Below are 13,119 nucleotides of genomic sequence, written 5' to 3'. Positions count from 1 at the left end.
CCCTTTTAATCTCACCTCTAAAAAAAATCAATGCTAATGACACTGATTTACCAGCAAATGACAGACGAATAATACCATAAGAGTTGTTTAATGTTAACTTAGTTCTGAAGAACTACAAGGATTTTATTTTGAAGAGTAGGTTTGGTTTATTGTAACTTACTTCCAACTTTTTATTTTTTACTTTTCTTCTTTTTTCTTTTGTAGCTGATCTTGAATCAGAGCAAAACCTTCCTGCATGTTCTGTAAGGAATGACAAATATCTTACAGATTCAGACCAGAAAAGATCCATCTAGACTACTGTCTTTGCTGAGTTTCTCTTGCTTTTTCTCTCCATCACTCATTATGATGAAAGATAAATGAAGAACAACAAATATTACTGCATATAAACAACACTTACCAACACATTTTGTTCTCCAGGAGCTACTTCTGCATGTTCATGTTTGTAGAATAATACATGACATTGGAGGATGAATTAATTTATTCTAAAAAAAGACTCAAAAGTGACAGTAATAAAATCATACAAGATAAAGGAAAGTGAACATTTTCTCTACATAAGTATTAAAATAATCAAGAAAAAAATATAGAATATTCATGCATTTTTGAGTGTGTTTAACAGTACTATCCCTTCAGTTAAGCTCTCACTGTCACATAAGAAATATTTGGAATGAATATTTATATATTTTCAACTACTGTCAGTATTATGCTGTCTGAAAAATCTTTGAGTAGTTGTGAGACAATTTTCCACAGCTCTTCTGAACTATTTTGCACGAGTTCATTGTGAAAATTGTAATGGCTTTTTTATGCCTTCTCATTTCTCCAAATCTTTCATTTTTCCTTACAGAGACTTAAAAAGAGCACATTGTGTTAGGTATTTAGATACTGAAGGTACTTTTAGCCTTTTTTTTTTTTTTTTTTCACTAAAGCCTCCACCTATGCAAAGAAACCTTATATACTTAATCATGCAGTTGCTTGATACATCCAAATAATAAGTAGGAAAGAAGTACATAAAGTATAGGTCTAAACCAGTGATTTTTAATGGATATATATAATTTCTTTATTCTAAAATTTGTGTTTGTCTTTTTAAAGCTTTAGTTATATTACATATATGCATCTCGATTACTTTTTACACATAGAAAAACTTTTTATTATTATTTTCTTGCTATATAAATATGTGTTATTAGCAGGATTTTTTCCTAGTTTGGTATATTATGGACTTAGTGAACCTGGTTAAGCTAGTCTGCTGGGTGATCTAAATGGTTCAAGCTGTTCCTAAAACCTACACATCTGCAGACTACTTTTTGAAGGAAGAAAACCTTTCTGTAAGTTATCATACTTTCCAGGCAAAGTATGGTAAACTGGTTAGAGAAAATTGTGTACAGCCTAATCTCTTGAGATATATGCCAACATCCAACAGTGCTGTTTTGAACAGGCCTGAGATGGATGTTGATTCTGGAATGCTTATCCAAAAAGATCTTGGTCTCAGTTGTGAGAAATGTAAAGTGTATCTAACACAACTTGCCTCCTATTTTACATTGCTGTGAGCAGTAACATATAAATAGATTGGATATTCATTAATATTTTTAAAGTTATCTAAGAACCATGGCTCAAAGGTGCCATAGTCATGTAAAGCTTTATTACTGCTATCACACAGGAGAGCCATAAGAACTAATTAATTAATGTTTGTAGAGTATCTTGCAAATGCAAAGAGCAATGTGAATATGGATCATTATTATTTATTATCCTAAAAGATATAAAGATATATTGGAGAGCCTGAGCTCCTTTTAAGTTGCACTTCTATTGCATCAAAGTGGGTATAAAACTGCCTTAAGGCACCTGCTGAGGATTCAAAAGCAACAAGGATGATCAAATGTCTAGGAAGCATGATCAGGGAGAAAAGAGCAAAGTTTATGCTAAAGAAAAGACTGATGTGGAACCTGATAAAACCCTTCAAATGTTTTAAATACGCAAACAAGAAGTGAATAATTTTCTTTCTTTATACCCACTAGATAGAGCCAGACATAACAGAAGAAAACATATGAAATGAAAACTAAGAAAGCCCTTTGAAAGAGGAAGATAGTTTACATTAAATTTCTTCTGCAGGGTTAGGGCTTCACTGCTGAAGTTTTATAAATGTTACACATATAACTGTCAAGAACGCTACTCCAAATTGATACCTACAAGTCGATGGGGGCTGATGGGGTTCATCCAAGGGTGTCTGAAAAGCTGGCTGAGATGATAGCGAGACCTCTCTCTGTGATTTTTCAACACTCTTAGGAATCTGGAGAGGTCCCAGAAGACTGGAAGTGGGCAAACATTGTCCCAGTATATAAGAAGGAAAATAGGGATGACCCTGGCAACTACAGGCCTGCCAGCCTCACTTCTGTGCCTGGCAAAATTGTAGAGCAGATTGTGCTGGGAGTTCTTGAAAAACATCTGAATGACAGTGCAGTCACTGGTCCCAGCCCAGTTCATGAAGGGAAAGTCTTGCTTGACAAGCTCAATTTGAATCTACAACAAGGTTACCCACCTAGTTGACCAAGGGGAGCCTGTTGATGTAATCTATTTAGATTTCAGTAGAGCCTTTGATACCGTCCCTCACACTATCCTCCTAGAGGAGACGTCCAGCACACAGCTGCTTGACAGAGTGGGTTCAAAGAATTCTAGTAAATGGGGTTTTGTCAGGCTGGCAGCCAGTCCCTAGTGGGTTCCACAGGGATCCTCCATCTTAGGGCCAGCACTCTTCCATGTCTTCATAAATGACTTAGACTCAGGACCTGACGGATTGCTTAGTTAACTTTGCTGATGACAAAAAACTGGGTGGAGCTGTTGACACTCTTGAGAGCAGAGAGGCCCTTCAGAGGGATCTGGACGAACTGAAGAACTGGGCAATCACCAACCACATAAAGTTCAACAAGGGCAAGTGCCAGATTTTGCACATGGCAGCCCTGGTTATACATACAGACTGGGGGACGAGATGCTGGAAAGCAGCTCTGCAGAAATGGGATGTGGGGGTTCTGGCTGACAACAAGTTGAACATGAGCCAACATTGTGCTCTGGCAGCCAAGAGGGCCACCCATGTCCTGGGTGCATCAAGCACAGCATTGCCAGCCGGGTGAGGGAGGTGTTGTCCTGCTGTGCTCTGCACTGGTGCAGCCTCACCCAGAGCACTGTCTGCAATTTTGGGTGCCACAGGATAAAAAAGATACAAAGTTACCAGAGGGTGTCCAGAAGAGGGCTACAAAGTTGGTAAAGGGTTTGCAGAGGAAGCCATATTAGGAGTGGCTAGAGTCACTTGGTTTGTTTAACCTGGAAAAGAGGAGACTGAAAGGAGACCTCATGCAGTTACAGCTTCCTCACAAGGGGAGGAGGTGGGGCAGGCACCGAACTCTTCTCTGTAGCGATGAATGACAGAACCTGAGGGAATGTCAGGAAGGTCTGCCAGGGGAGGATCAGTTGGACATTAGGAAAAGGTTCTTCACCCAGAGGATGCTGGACACTGAACAGGCTCCCTAGGGAGATGTCATGGTCTCAAGCCTGACAGTGTTCAAGAAGAGAGTGGACAAGTGCTCAGACACATGGTGTGAACTGTGGGGTTGTCCTGTGCAGGGACAGGAGTTGGACTCAATGGTCCTTGTAGGTCCCTTCCAACTCAGGACATTCTATGATACTACAATTATATAAGAATGAGCAATATATTTGCTTTTGCCTTTGGAAAGGTTATTGGATAATGTGACTAATTTGTATCTTCCTCAGAACATTTTTCTGTCATTCTGTTTGTCAACAGGATCAGAGAAGTTTGAACCATGCTTGAAGGTGAGATTTTAGGGTGGATTGGCATAAGGCATGCAACTTATTCTTCTGGAGTCCAATATCTTTACTCAATTTCCAGTACACAGTCCCAAGAGTGCTCTTGGTTTTCACACTGTCTGCTACTAGTTACTGGAAATATAGAGGAGAAAGAATTTTCTTCCCTCATAGATTGGTGTATTTCTTTTTCTCCTCCCAGTGAGATTTTATTTTAGATCCAAAGTTAAACTTGGACTGCAGTCTTAGCTTTGAGGAATGATGTGCCTTTATATATATACGTATATAATGAGCATTTAAAAAAAAACTACAAAGCAAATAAATAAATACTACAGTTGTAGAAACTGATAGTTTTAGATTCCTGTAGCTTCCGAGAAAACTCAGAGCAAATATTTACCTTTCCTTTTTTTTTTTTTTTTCTTGTCATGGAGTTACTTTGCAAGTGTTAGCATAAAGAAGGTGGCTTTTTTCTAGTTATTCTCTGCTCTTTGGGTGATGTCTGCCTGTTTCCCCTCCCTTGGCCTTTCACACTGTGATGCTTTGTGGAAAATCGTTGAGCTATGTTTACACACTGTGAATTCAAAAAGATACTTAAGTTAACAAACAAAAACAGCAGTGTTGCCTGTCCCCATGTTTGTTGCTCAGCTACTGCTTGGGAATTTGATAAACACTTATAGCAGGATTAAAAATACAAAGCTACATGAGGAAATGGGAGGAAACAAGCTATTTACATTTCTTAAGCTTATTTAATTATTCTGTGCTCTGTTAAATAATGGCATAGGCGTTACTTTATTACTTGTGGACAATTCATGGAAAAGAAACAAACAAAAAACCAAATGCTAAACTTGATACTTTCATTTACAGATAAGAGTTTTTTTATCACAGAGTTATGTGCACATCTGAAACTTTCTCTGTATTTTTAAAATATATTACCGTGCCTTTGATGACAGCAAAAGGAAATAAGACCTTAATTTCTAGTAGACAGTAAAGCCTAGAGCCCCAGATCCTTTAGGATATGTAGATATGCCCAGTTCCTACTGAAATCACCATGTGATCAGCAAGTGATGTACCCAAGTGACCTGATCAAATCCACACAGAGAATTCATGACAAAAGAGTTATTATACCAAGTTTCTTTATATACAGGCTAAACCAGAAATAGTCCTTTTAATTCACCCTAATGTTCCCAGTTCTCAGGAAAATTTGGCTAGTAACTAGTAACTAGTACTAGTAACTGAAGTGTGAGGAATAATGGCACAGAAATTGTAGATAAGTTGATAAATTAACACTTCATAGAGGAATGTGACTAACAAAGACAAAATCCTACCATGGCTACTTGCACTGGCTTTAAAGAGTATCCACACTGACCATTCGGTGTGGATCACAGATGTGCAGTTACGTACCATTTCCAAGAGAAGTAAATTGCATGGCTGCCTGATCAAAAAGGTGACCTCTCACAAAGGGGAGTTTCCCTGTGACATTATATATCCTGATCAAAAGATTTTAATAACCTTATTTTTATTAAAGCATCTATTTTCCTTGTTCATGATGAAAGAACTCATTTAAACAGGAAAGCTCAAGTACATTTTTATTCAATATCTACAGCGCCCTTCCTTCCTTCCTTCCTTCCTTCCTTCCTTCCTTCCTTCCTTCCTTCCTTCCTTCCTTCCTTCCTTCCTTCCTTCCTTCCTTCCTTCCTTCCTTCCTTCCTTCCTTCCTTCCTTCCCTCCCTCCCTCCCTCCCTCCCTCCCTCCCTCCCTCCCTCCCTCCTTCCCTCCTTCCCTCCTTCCCTCCTTCCTTCCCTCCTTCCTTCCCTCCTTCCTTCCCTCCTTCCTTCCCTCCTTCCCTCCTTCCTGCCTGCCTGCCTCCCTCCCTCCCTCCCTCCCTCCCTTCCTCATTTTGTGTGCTGTTTTTTTTTTCTTGCTGAGTTTAGAATCAGACATAGGCAGGTAACAAGCCTTGCCCAAACTCTTAAACCAACCTTATATTTTTTCATTTTAGTACCTTACTTTGAACTTCAGTTTTCTATATTACTCTTGCACCAGTAAGTTACAGTAATGTATTTATTCAAGTTTTGTTTGTGTGATTGTAGTGAGTTTTCACCAGATGTATGTATCAATAATCTTATTTTTATATTCTTGACAAACACATCTTCTCTTAAAGGCATCCCAAAATATTCAAGTCCTTAAATAAATGTTCCTGATGAGTGACTCCATTTTTGTTTCCACCAAGAAGCTCCAGTGTCATTCCTAATCTGGTGTCACGGAATGATTTTGTAGAAGATTCCTTATTCAATGATAACAGCAGAAAAAAGAGCTGAAGAGGTTGTATTCTATTAGAGAGGAGTACTGCTATGAGTCAGCAAGTGAAAGAATCACGGCATTCATTAATGGAGTTGTCATGTTAAAGGATGATTATCTGCCAAATTTCTGGCAAGGCCAAGGAAGTCTTTTAAAAGAAAGTCACAGGACAGGTAGCCATTCATTTTCTCTGTGGTTCTAGTGTACTACGTGGTTGGGTTTATCATTTTGAGCTTTATCTCTTGAAAAACTAAGTACAATTGCTGCTCTCCTGTGTTGTTAAGAGGGAAATAAAATAAAATAAAATAAATGTTAACAAGTGTATAGGGTAAACAAACAAACAAATAAATAGAACCACATCCACATGCAAAAAAAAAAAAAAATTACAGTACGATGAAGAATAACATGACTTCCACTTCCTCTGTCTTGAATTTAATATCTGATAGAGATCAAGCCTCCATGGGAAATAATGAAGGAAAAATCAGCGGTGTGCTATAAAATATTTCAGCTTTTTAAACTGAAATAATATTAGAGATCAATGAGACAGGATTTTAAAACAATAACTTTTTTTTTTTTTCAGTTACCTGTATTTCTTTTGGTCTATTAGGAATGTACAATTCAAAAGGAGCTTCCTGAAAACATTCTGAAATACGATATTCAAAGTCTGACCTGCTAGATTGGTTGAGCGAGATCACTGCAAAGTTTCAAAAATGTTATACATACAATCATGCCATTTCTATTATGACAGTATAATGCCAACAGACTTACATATGATGGCTTTGTTGTCTACAAAATAAAAATTATTTAGTATTATTTTATATTAATATATTATAGTCTCTATATCTATAGATATATACAAAATAAATAACGAAAGGCCAAAAGGAAGAAAAAAACTGAACTGTCACCGACTTGTCTTAAACATCTCTTACTAATATAATGAAAACAAATTGATATTTTTATTAAATAGATATCATTAATGCAGCATGTTGTGATGTGAACTCAGAGTTTAATTATCTCAGTAAGAACAAAGGAAAATTGTTAAGATCAATGGAATCAAATAATTCATTTTAGGGGAGAGAAAGAGGAAAAAGGCAGTGTCCTTAATTGCAGAACATCATTGCCATGTAGCACCTAAGAGTAAATCTTGCTGCAAGATGTCATACCTAGCTACATTATACAGCAGGTGGTGGATGAATCATACCAGCTTCTTGAAGAATTGCTGAGGAAAGAAGTGTCATTAATGGGTAGAGCTCCAGACTGGGAGTAAGGTCTCCTGAGTCCTATGAACTGTTCTCTGTCTGACATTTGGCAAATCACTCAGCATCAGTTTGTTTAACTGTAGAAGAATAACATGCTGTTCCAGCCAGATGAGGACAAAGAACTTCCCTAAAGTCATCACAGACTGGACGAAATCGAAGAACATAACACATGCACTGTCGCTTGCCCATATAAAAGCATAATGTAGTCTGGGATCACTTTACATGGATTTATAACATAACAAGCAGTCACAGAGTTTGCATTCAGTTCAGGTGTGTTTTTGTAAAAAGAATACTGATTGTTAAAAACCTCTTAAGTATGCTTAGGTAGACGACCATATGCATTTCCCTTTTTAACTATGGAGCCATACACAATCTTTATTCTTTCTGTGGAAAGAAATGCACTGGAGGGATGTGAAATGGTTGTATGTTAAGGTATGATTGAATTAAAACATCCCCTGAGAATGGCTGCGGGGTGTTTTTGATGATGTTTGCAAGAGGCAGGCAGATAATGGTGTCACTGCAGATTTCCCCCTAGAAGTTAATTGATTAAGAAAGATGACCAAAACTTCATGGTGGCAATAATGAGAAGGATTGGGACACTAAATCAATGTGATTTTTTTGCTTTTAAGAATCCTATGGAAAAAAAAAAAAAAAGTTATTTTATTGATGTTTATTTTGAGGACACAAATAAAAAGAATCAAACTATAAAGTTCAGTAACATAAAGAGAACATCACTGTTCCTAATGCCTCCACAACACAAGGGACAGGTCCAAATTTCAAATTGAGATCTAGTTTCCTGTTAAGAACATGACTTACTTTTCTGAATACTGATATGTGTGTATTCACTGCCATCTCCCATTATTCTGTGCACAAACGTGGAATTCTGATGATGAACAAGGAAACGCACAGTACAGGGAAATTTGACCACATCTATACAATGTAGAGCCAAAAAATGGGTTTTGTGGTTATACTCTGTTTTCTAGTTGCTCTTAATGAATAGTTTAAATATAACTACTAAATATATCATGTCAACTGCTATGAAGGAATCCAGAGTAAACAGAAACATTACGCAGAACTGTCAAATAATGGGTAAGACAAAATAAAAATGTAAAACTTGATTCAGAAGATGACAGGTCTAATGAATGAAGATTAGAGAATGGAGCATAACTTTTTAAAATAGTAGCTCGACAGGAGACCACTGAAGTGAAAACAGCTGCTGGAACTATTACCTAGAAAACAGCTTGAAAAAAATGCAGCTACATATATTGGTTGCAAGGAAAGGATTTCAAATGTATGGAAAGGTCCATCCAGAGAACAGCTGGGGACAGATGTAGCCAAGGCAAAGCTGGATCTGCAGAGGGAATTGGAGAGTCTGGTTTGTTTCAGAAACTGAGATTTAAATAGCAGAAGTTTGTATGAATGGTCCATTATCTGGACTGAATAATGAGCCATGGCTTTGGGGGCAGGGAATTTGCTGCCTGAGTATCTGAAACCAGGTGTTGCTCTTTTTTTTTCTGTGGCTAGTACCATCTGTTCTGTGCCCAACAGAACACTTCAGCCCAAATAATTTATTTTATGGCTGAGGATGCGAAAGTGAGTGATGCCCTATGGAAGGCAATTGTAACATGGTGTGGAGGGAGTACAAAGCATGACTGGATGAATATTCAGACAGATCTGGAGTGGGGAGACCTATTATAAAACCAACAGACTTCATGGACCACTTTTTCTCTATATAAAATGTCTGCAGGTGAGTGGACCCAACACTAAGTTCTGTTTGTTGACTAGTGAGCTGGCAAATACAAACTGAGAAAGCTTGTGCCAGATCTTTGCAGATGTTTGTGTGCTGCTGATGATTCATCTCCAGGATGCACCACCTGCCTGTCACAGTGGCTTGCAGCATGGCTTCATGAGGAAAGAAGAATATATAGCACAGGGGATTATTTAAATTTTCATCCACTCCTGAGCATCCTTATTCCCATCAGTCTCTGTCATATTTGCTGCAAATATGGAATAAAAAGAAGTATTTTCTATGCAATGAATGCCTTTGCTTATATGATAATTTTCTTGAATTTCCAAGGAGTTTGTCTGGTTTGGTTAGTTGGTTGGTTGGTTGGTTGGTTGGTTGGTTGGTTGGTTGGTTGGTTGGTTGGTTGGTTGGTTGGTTCGTTGGTTCGTTGGTTGGTTCATTGGTTCATTGGTTCATTGGTTGGTTCATTGGTTGGCTTGTTTGTTTGTTTGTTTTTCATTAGGCCACAAAAGCACTCATTGCAGTTTTATGCAGTGCAGTTTACAACTGTACCCAACAGGAATGTTGTACAGCTGGTCTGGCATATAACTTCCCAACTTCTCGCTGCTGACAACCTCATTTCCTCATCCTCAATCAGGTTAGTTCCTCCAAATTCTCTTCAAGCAGTACCAACTATAACAGAACATTAGAACAAAAGTTGTTGTAAGTAACTAACTAATCAGAGTTATATCCAAACTTTGCCATTTTTGACATTTTGAAATTTTCCTAAGGGAAGAAATCCTTCATTTAAACAAGTAAGCCTTCTCATATAAGGTACTCTTACAATGGTTATTATGAAATTAAATATAGTCTTAAGATTTTATAGCTGCCAGAATGGATATTGGAGGTAAATGCATTAGATTAAATGTATGAGTGGTGTGCAAGTGTCTGGCCAGATAAAGAACCAGGATACTCTGAAGACATCAAGGTAGAAGTACTGAATTTCCGAGGTTTGGTTTGGTTTCATTTGGTTTTATTGTTTGTTTGTTTGGGTTTTGATAGTTGATTGTTTGTTTGGTTTTAATTTTATTATACACAGAGTTGTCATGTGTATAATAATATTTTGAACAAGAACCTTTAAAGTGTAGGTTTTCAGGGTTCTCAGCAGCATAGAAAAGAACATAGGTCTCACACCTTATAAAAACTCTGTTTTTCAGAGAAGAGTTTGTAAGTCTGGAAAACCTTTCAGGATCACAGACTTCTTTATGCATATCTGCAAGTTCAGGATGAAATTCTTTTGGAGCTATTGTCTTGCAGAGCTGGTGGACTTTCAAGGTCCTGATCCTGTAGAAATAATATTAGGAATTTCAAGAACCAAATTATTGAGACTTTCTTACTACTCATTAAGCAGTATAGTTAAGAATAAGTTTTTGTGGATTCAAGACTGTCTCTAAGACACAGAAATTAGAAGTGTCAAGCACTCGGATTTTCAGATACACATAGGGTAAAAATCTAGAAAAACATGTATGCTGCCTCCAGGGAAGAAGTAATTGACCTTGAGGTCTCAGGTTATTCAGTATCCACTTATCATGAATCAACCAAAGTCCATGATATCTGCTGTCTGCTATTAATTCTCACTGTAATTATTCATTTCCAAGAAGATTTAGACCTAAAACCGTAATTAATAATGTTAGTATTTTCCAGTTTCGATCACTGTTGGATTCAAAGTAAATAACTACCATTTCAACTCTAAATGAAGAAATAGAAATCCTGTAATAGCAAAGTGTATTTAGGTTTAAAATTCTGTCTGAAGACTCTCAGTTGTAAGCTGTAGACATAGATTTTTCCTATTCCAGACAAGTCTTAGGAATTTTTGAAGGAATGTTTCAGTAATCAGGATGAAACAGAGCATACTTAAGTGCAATTTATTTCTTTCCTTTACACACTTCTCCACACATATGTAAAAAAATAATTAGTTGCACTCTAATTCCCAAATCTTGAAGTCTGTTAACATAAGTATTTCCATCTCTTGTTTCATTTTCTTGTTGAGATATTTACATTACATCATTGCTGTTGTTGACATTATTCTGCTTAATGTCTGCCTAAAAAGTAAAGAAACATACCCTTCACTAGCTTCTAAATTTGGATCATGAAAACTCTTGATGCTGAGATATTTGGTCTTGAAACGGCTTAAAAGGCTGCTATCTGTGGAACCAAAAAAAGCGAAACAATTTTGATATGAAAAAACATAGATAAATACTTCAGTAATTGATTATTTTCTATGGATTTTGAAGGAGAGCAAGAAACAATCAGCTGATTCTGCAACCAGAGAAATTGCCCTGTATAATGCAGATGGCAATGGGAATCTGTTGGAAGAGTTTTTCTTTTTGTAAGAATAAACAAAGAAGGAAGCTGCTGATTTATAGAGATTGTGGAATCCCACTCTGGAAGATTTTTTAAAACAGGTTAGATAAACATCCCTTAAGAGTTACCAGGCCATATGATTTGTCCTTAAACCTGAATGAGCGATTAGGTAAGATCTGGAGATCAGTTCCAATGCTGAATTTCTATGGTTCTATGCAAATAAAACACAAATAGGAAACACTGACTGTTCTGAATTTATTTGGGTATCTATGGTCCAGCTTATAGATGCCCTTATACTGACACAACATTACAGATTATGAAAATTGTGTTTATTCTGTAAAGTTGTACAGAGTGAAAGAGAATAAACAAACTCAACAAACTTTCAACATAGTCTGCTTACACACAAAGTAGAAATCATGGTGTCGTTATTAAGAAATACAAAAAACACATCATCTTGTGTTGCTGAATCACTCCACATTTTAATGTGCAAATTTGTTCATTGGCTTTTTGTTGAAAGGATCAAACTGTTTGGCATTTTGTCTGAGACATAAATGCATTAGGAAGATGCAGTATAATTTATTAAAATGTAAAAAGAGAACAAAGAACAGGATTAATTTTCTTCTCTTTTAATTCGAGGGGCACCACTAGGGCATTTAATATGGGGTTAAACCAGATTCAAAAAGCTTTTCATTAGACATTTAACATAAGTGACTAAGAGCTTAATCAGCACATACCATTTAAATGCTTTGAATGGAGGAATTGAACTGTACATTGCATTATAATTTACAGAGTTTTGTTTTTGATTACATAAGGGAAATATATTTTTTATGCCTTTAAAGCATTCTTTTGTGATGTCAAAAAAAAGCACATGGTATTATTGTTCAGAAAATGGTGTTTCAATTTGGTAGTGAAGTCTAAAGTCACTCAAGTGGAAAAGATAACTAGCAAATTCCTCAAAGTCCTGTAGTTTGTGGGTTTTCTCTTCAAAATGTCCTTTTCTTCTGTGCTTGATAATGAACATTGCCTCCACTTTCCACCCTATGTTGCTTATACATTCTTTTTAATGGTTTTAAAGAAAATGACTTGTGAATACTTCTGGAATGCAGTTTAAACAGAACTGGAGAGAGCATCGCTATGCTGGGCTTGCAGCACGGAAACAAAGCAACGCTGAAAACGTGTTTTTCTTCCTTTTTTCAATCATTTAGTGATAGTATAAAAGTAATTCAGTCCCCACTTAAACAATACCTGGGGTAACTCTCTGCGTATCATCTGTTCCATCAGAGATGATTATAGGAAATTAAAGTGCTGCAGAGGCAAAAGTGGCTCCCATTTTCAGGAACTTTATCAAAATGTTAAGGAAGGATAATATTCTAAAGAGCTTACTTTTTAGTTTCTGTTTGCCTTCAGCAATACTGTCTATTACAATTGCTCTTCAAATTGCAGTTAGTTTCCTTTCTAACAAAAGGCATTGTTTTTTCCCCCTCTCTTCTCTTATATCTTTGCAGGAGACAATAAAGTATCTCTTCTTATCCAGAAACACTGAGAGCTCTTATCAGCAGAAAGGTAAGAAAAAGGAAATATCTCAGCAATGGAGATTTTTTTTTTTTGTAGTGTGTTTTATTTTTTCTTTGTAGGTCAGCAAAAGAAAAAAGAGGCCCCATTTTCTGA

The sequence above is a fragment of the Patagioenas fasciata genome, chromosome Z (assembly GCF_037038585.1).
Source record: "Patagioenas fasciata isolate bPatFas1 chromosome Z, bPatFas1.hap1, whole genome shotgun sequence".
NCBI classification, from domain to species: domain Eukaryota; kingdom Metazoa; phylum Chordata; class Aves; order Columbiformes; family Columbidae; genus Patagioenas; species Patagioenas fasciata.
The sequence above is the reverse complement of the archived record's forward strand: the minus strand, read 5'-3'. Positions refer to the sequence as shown.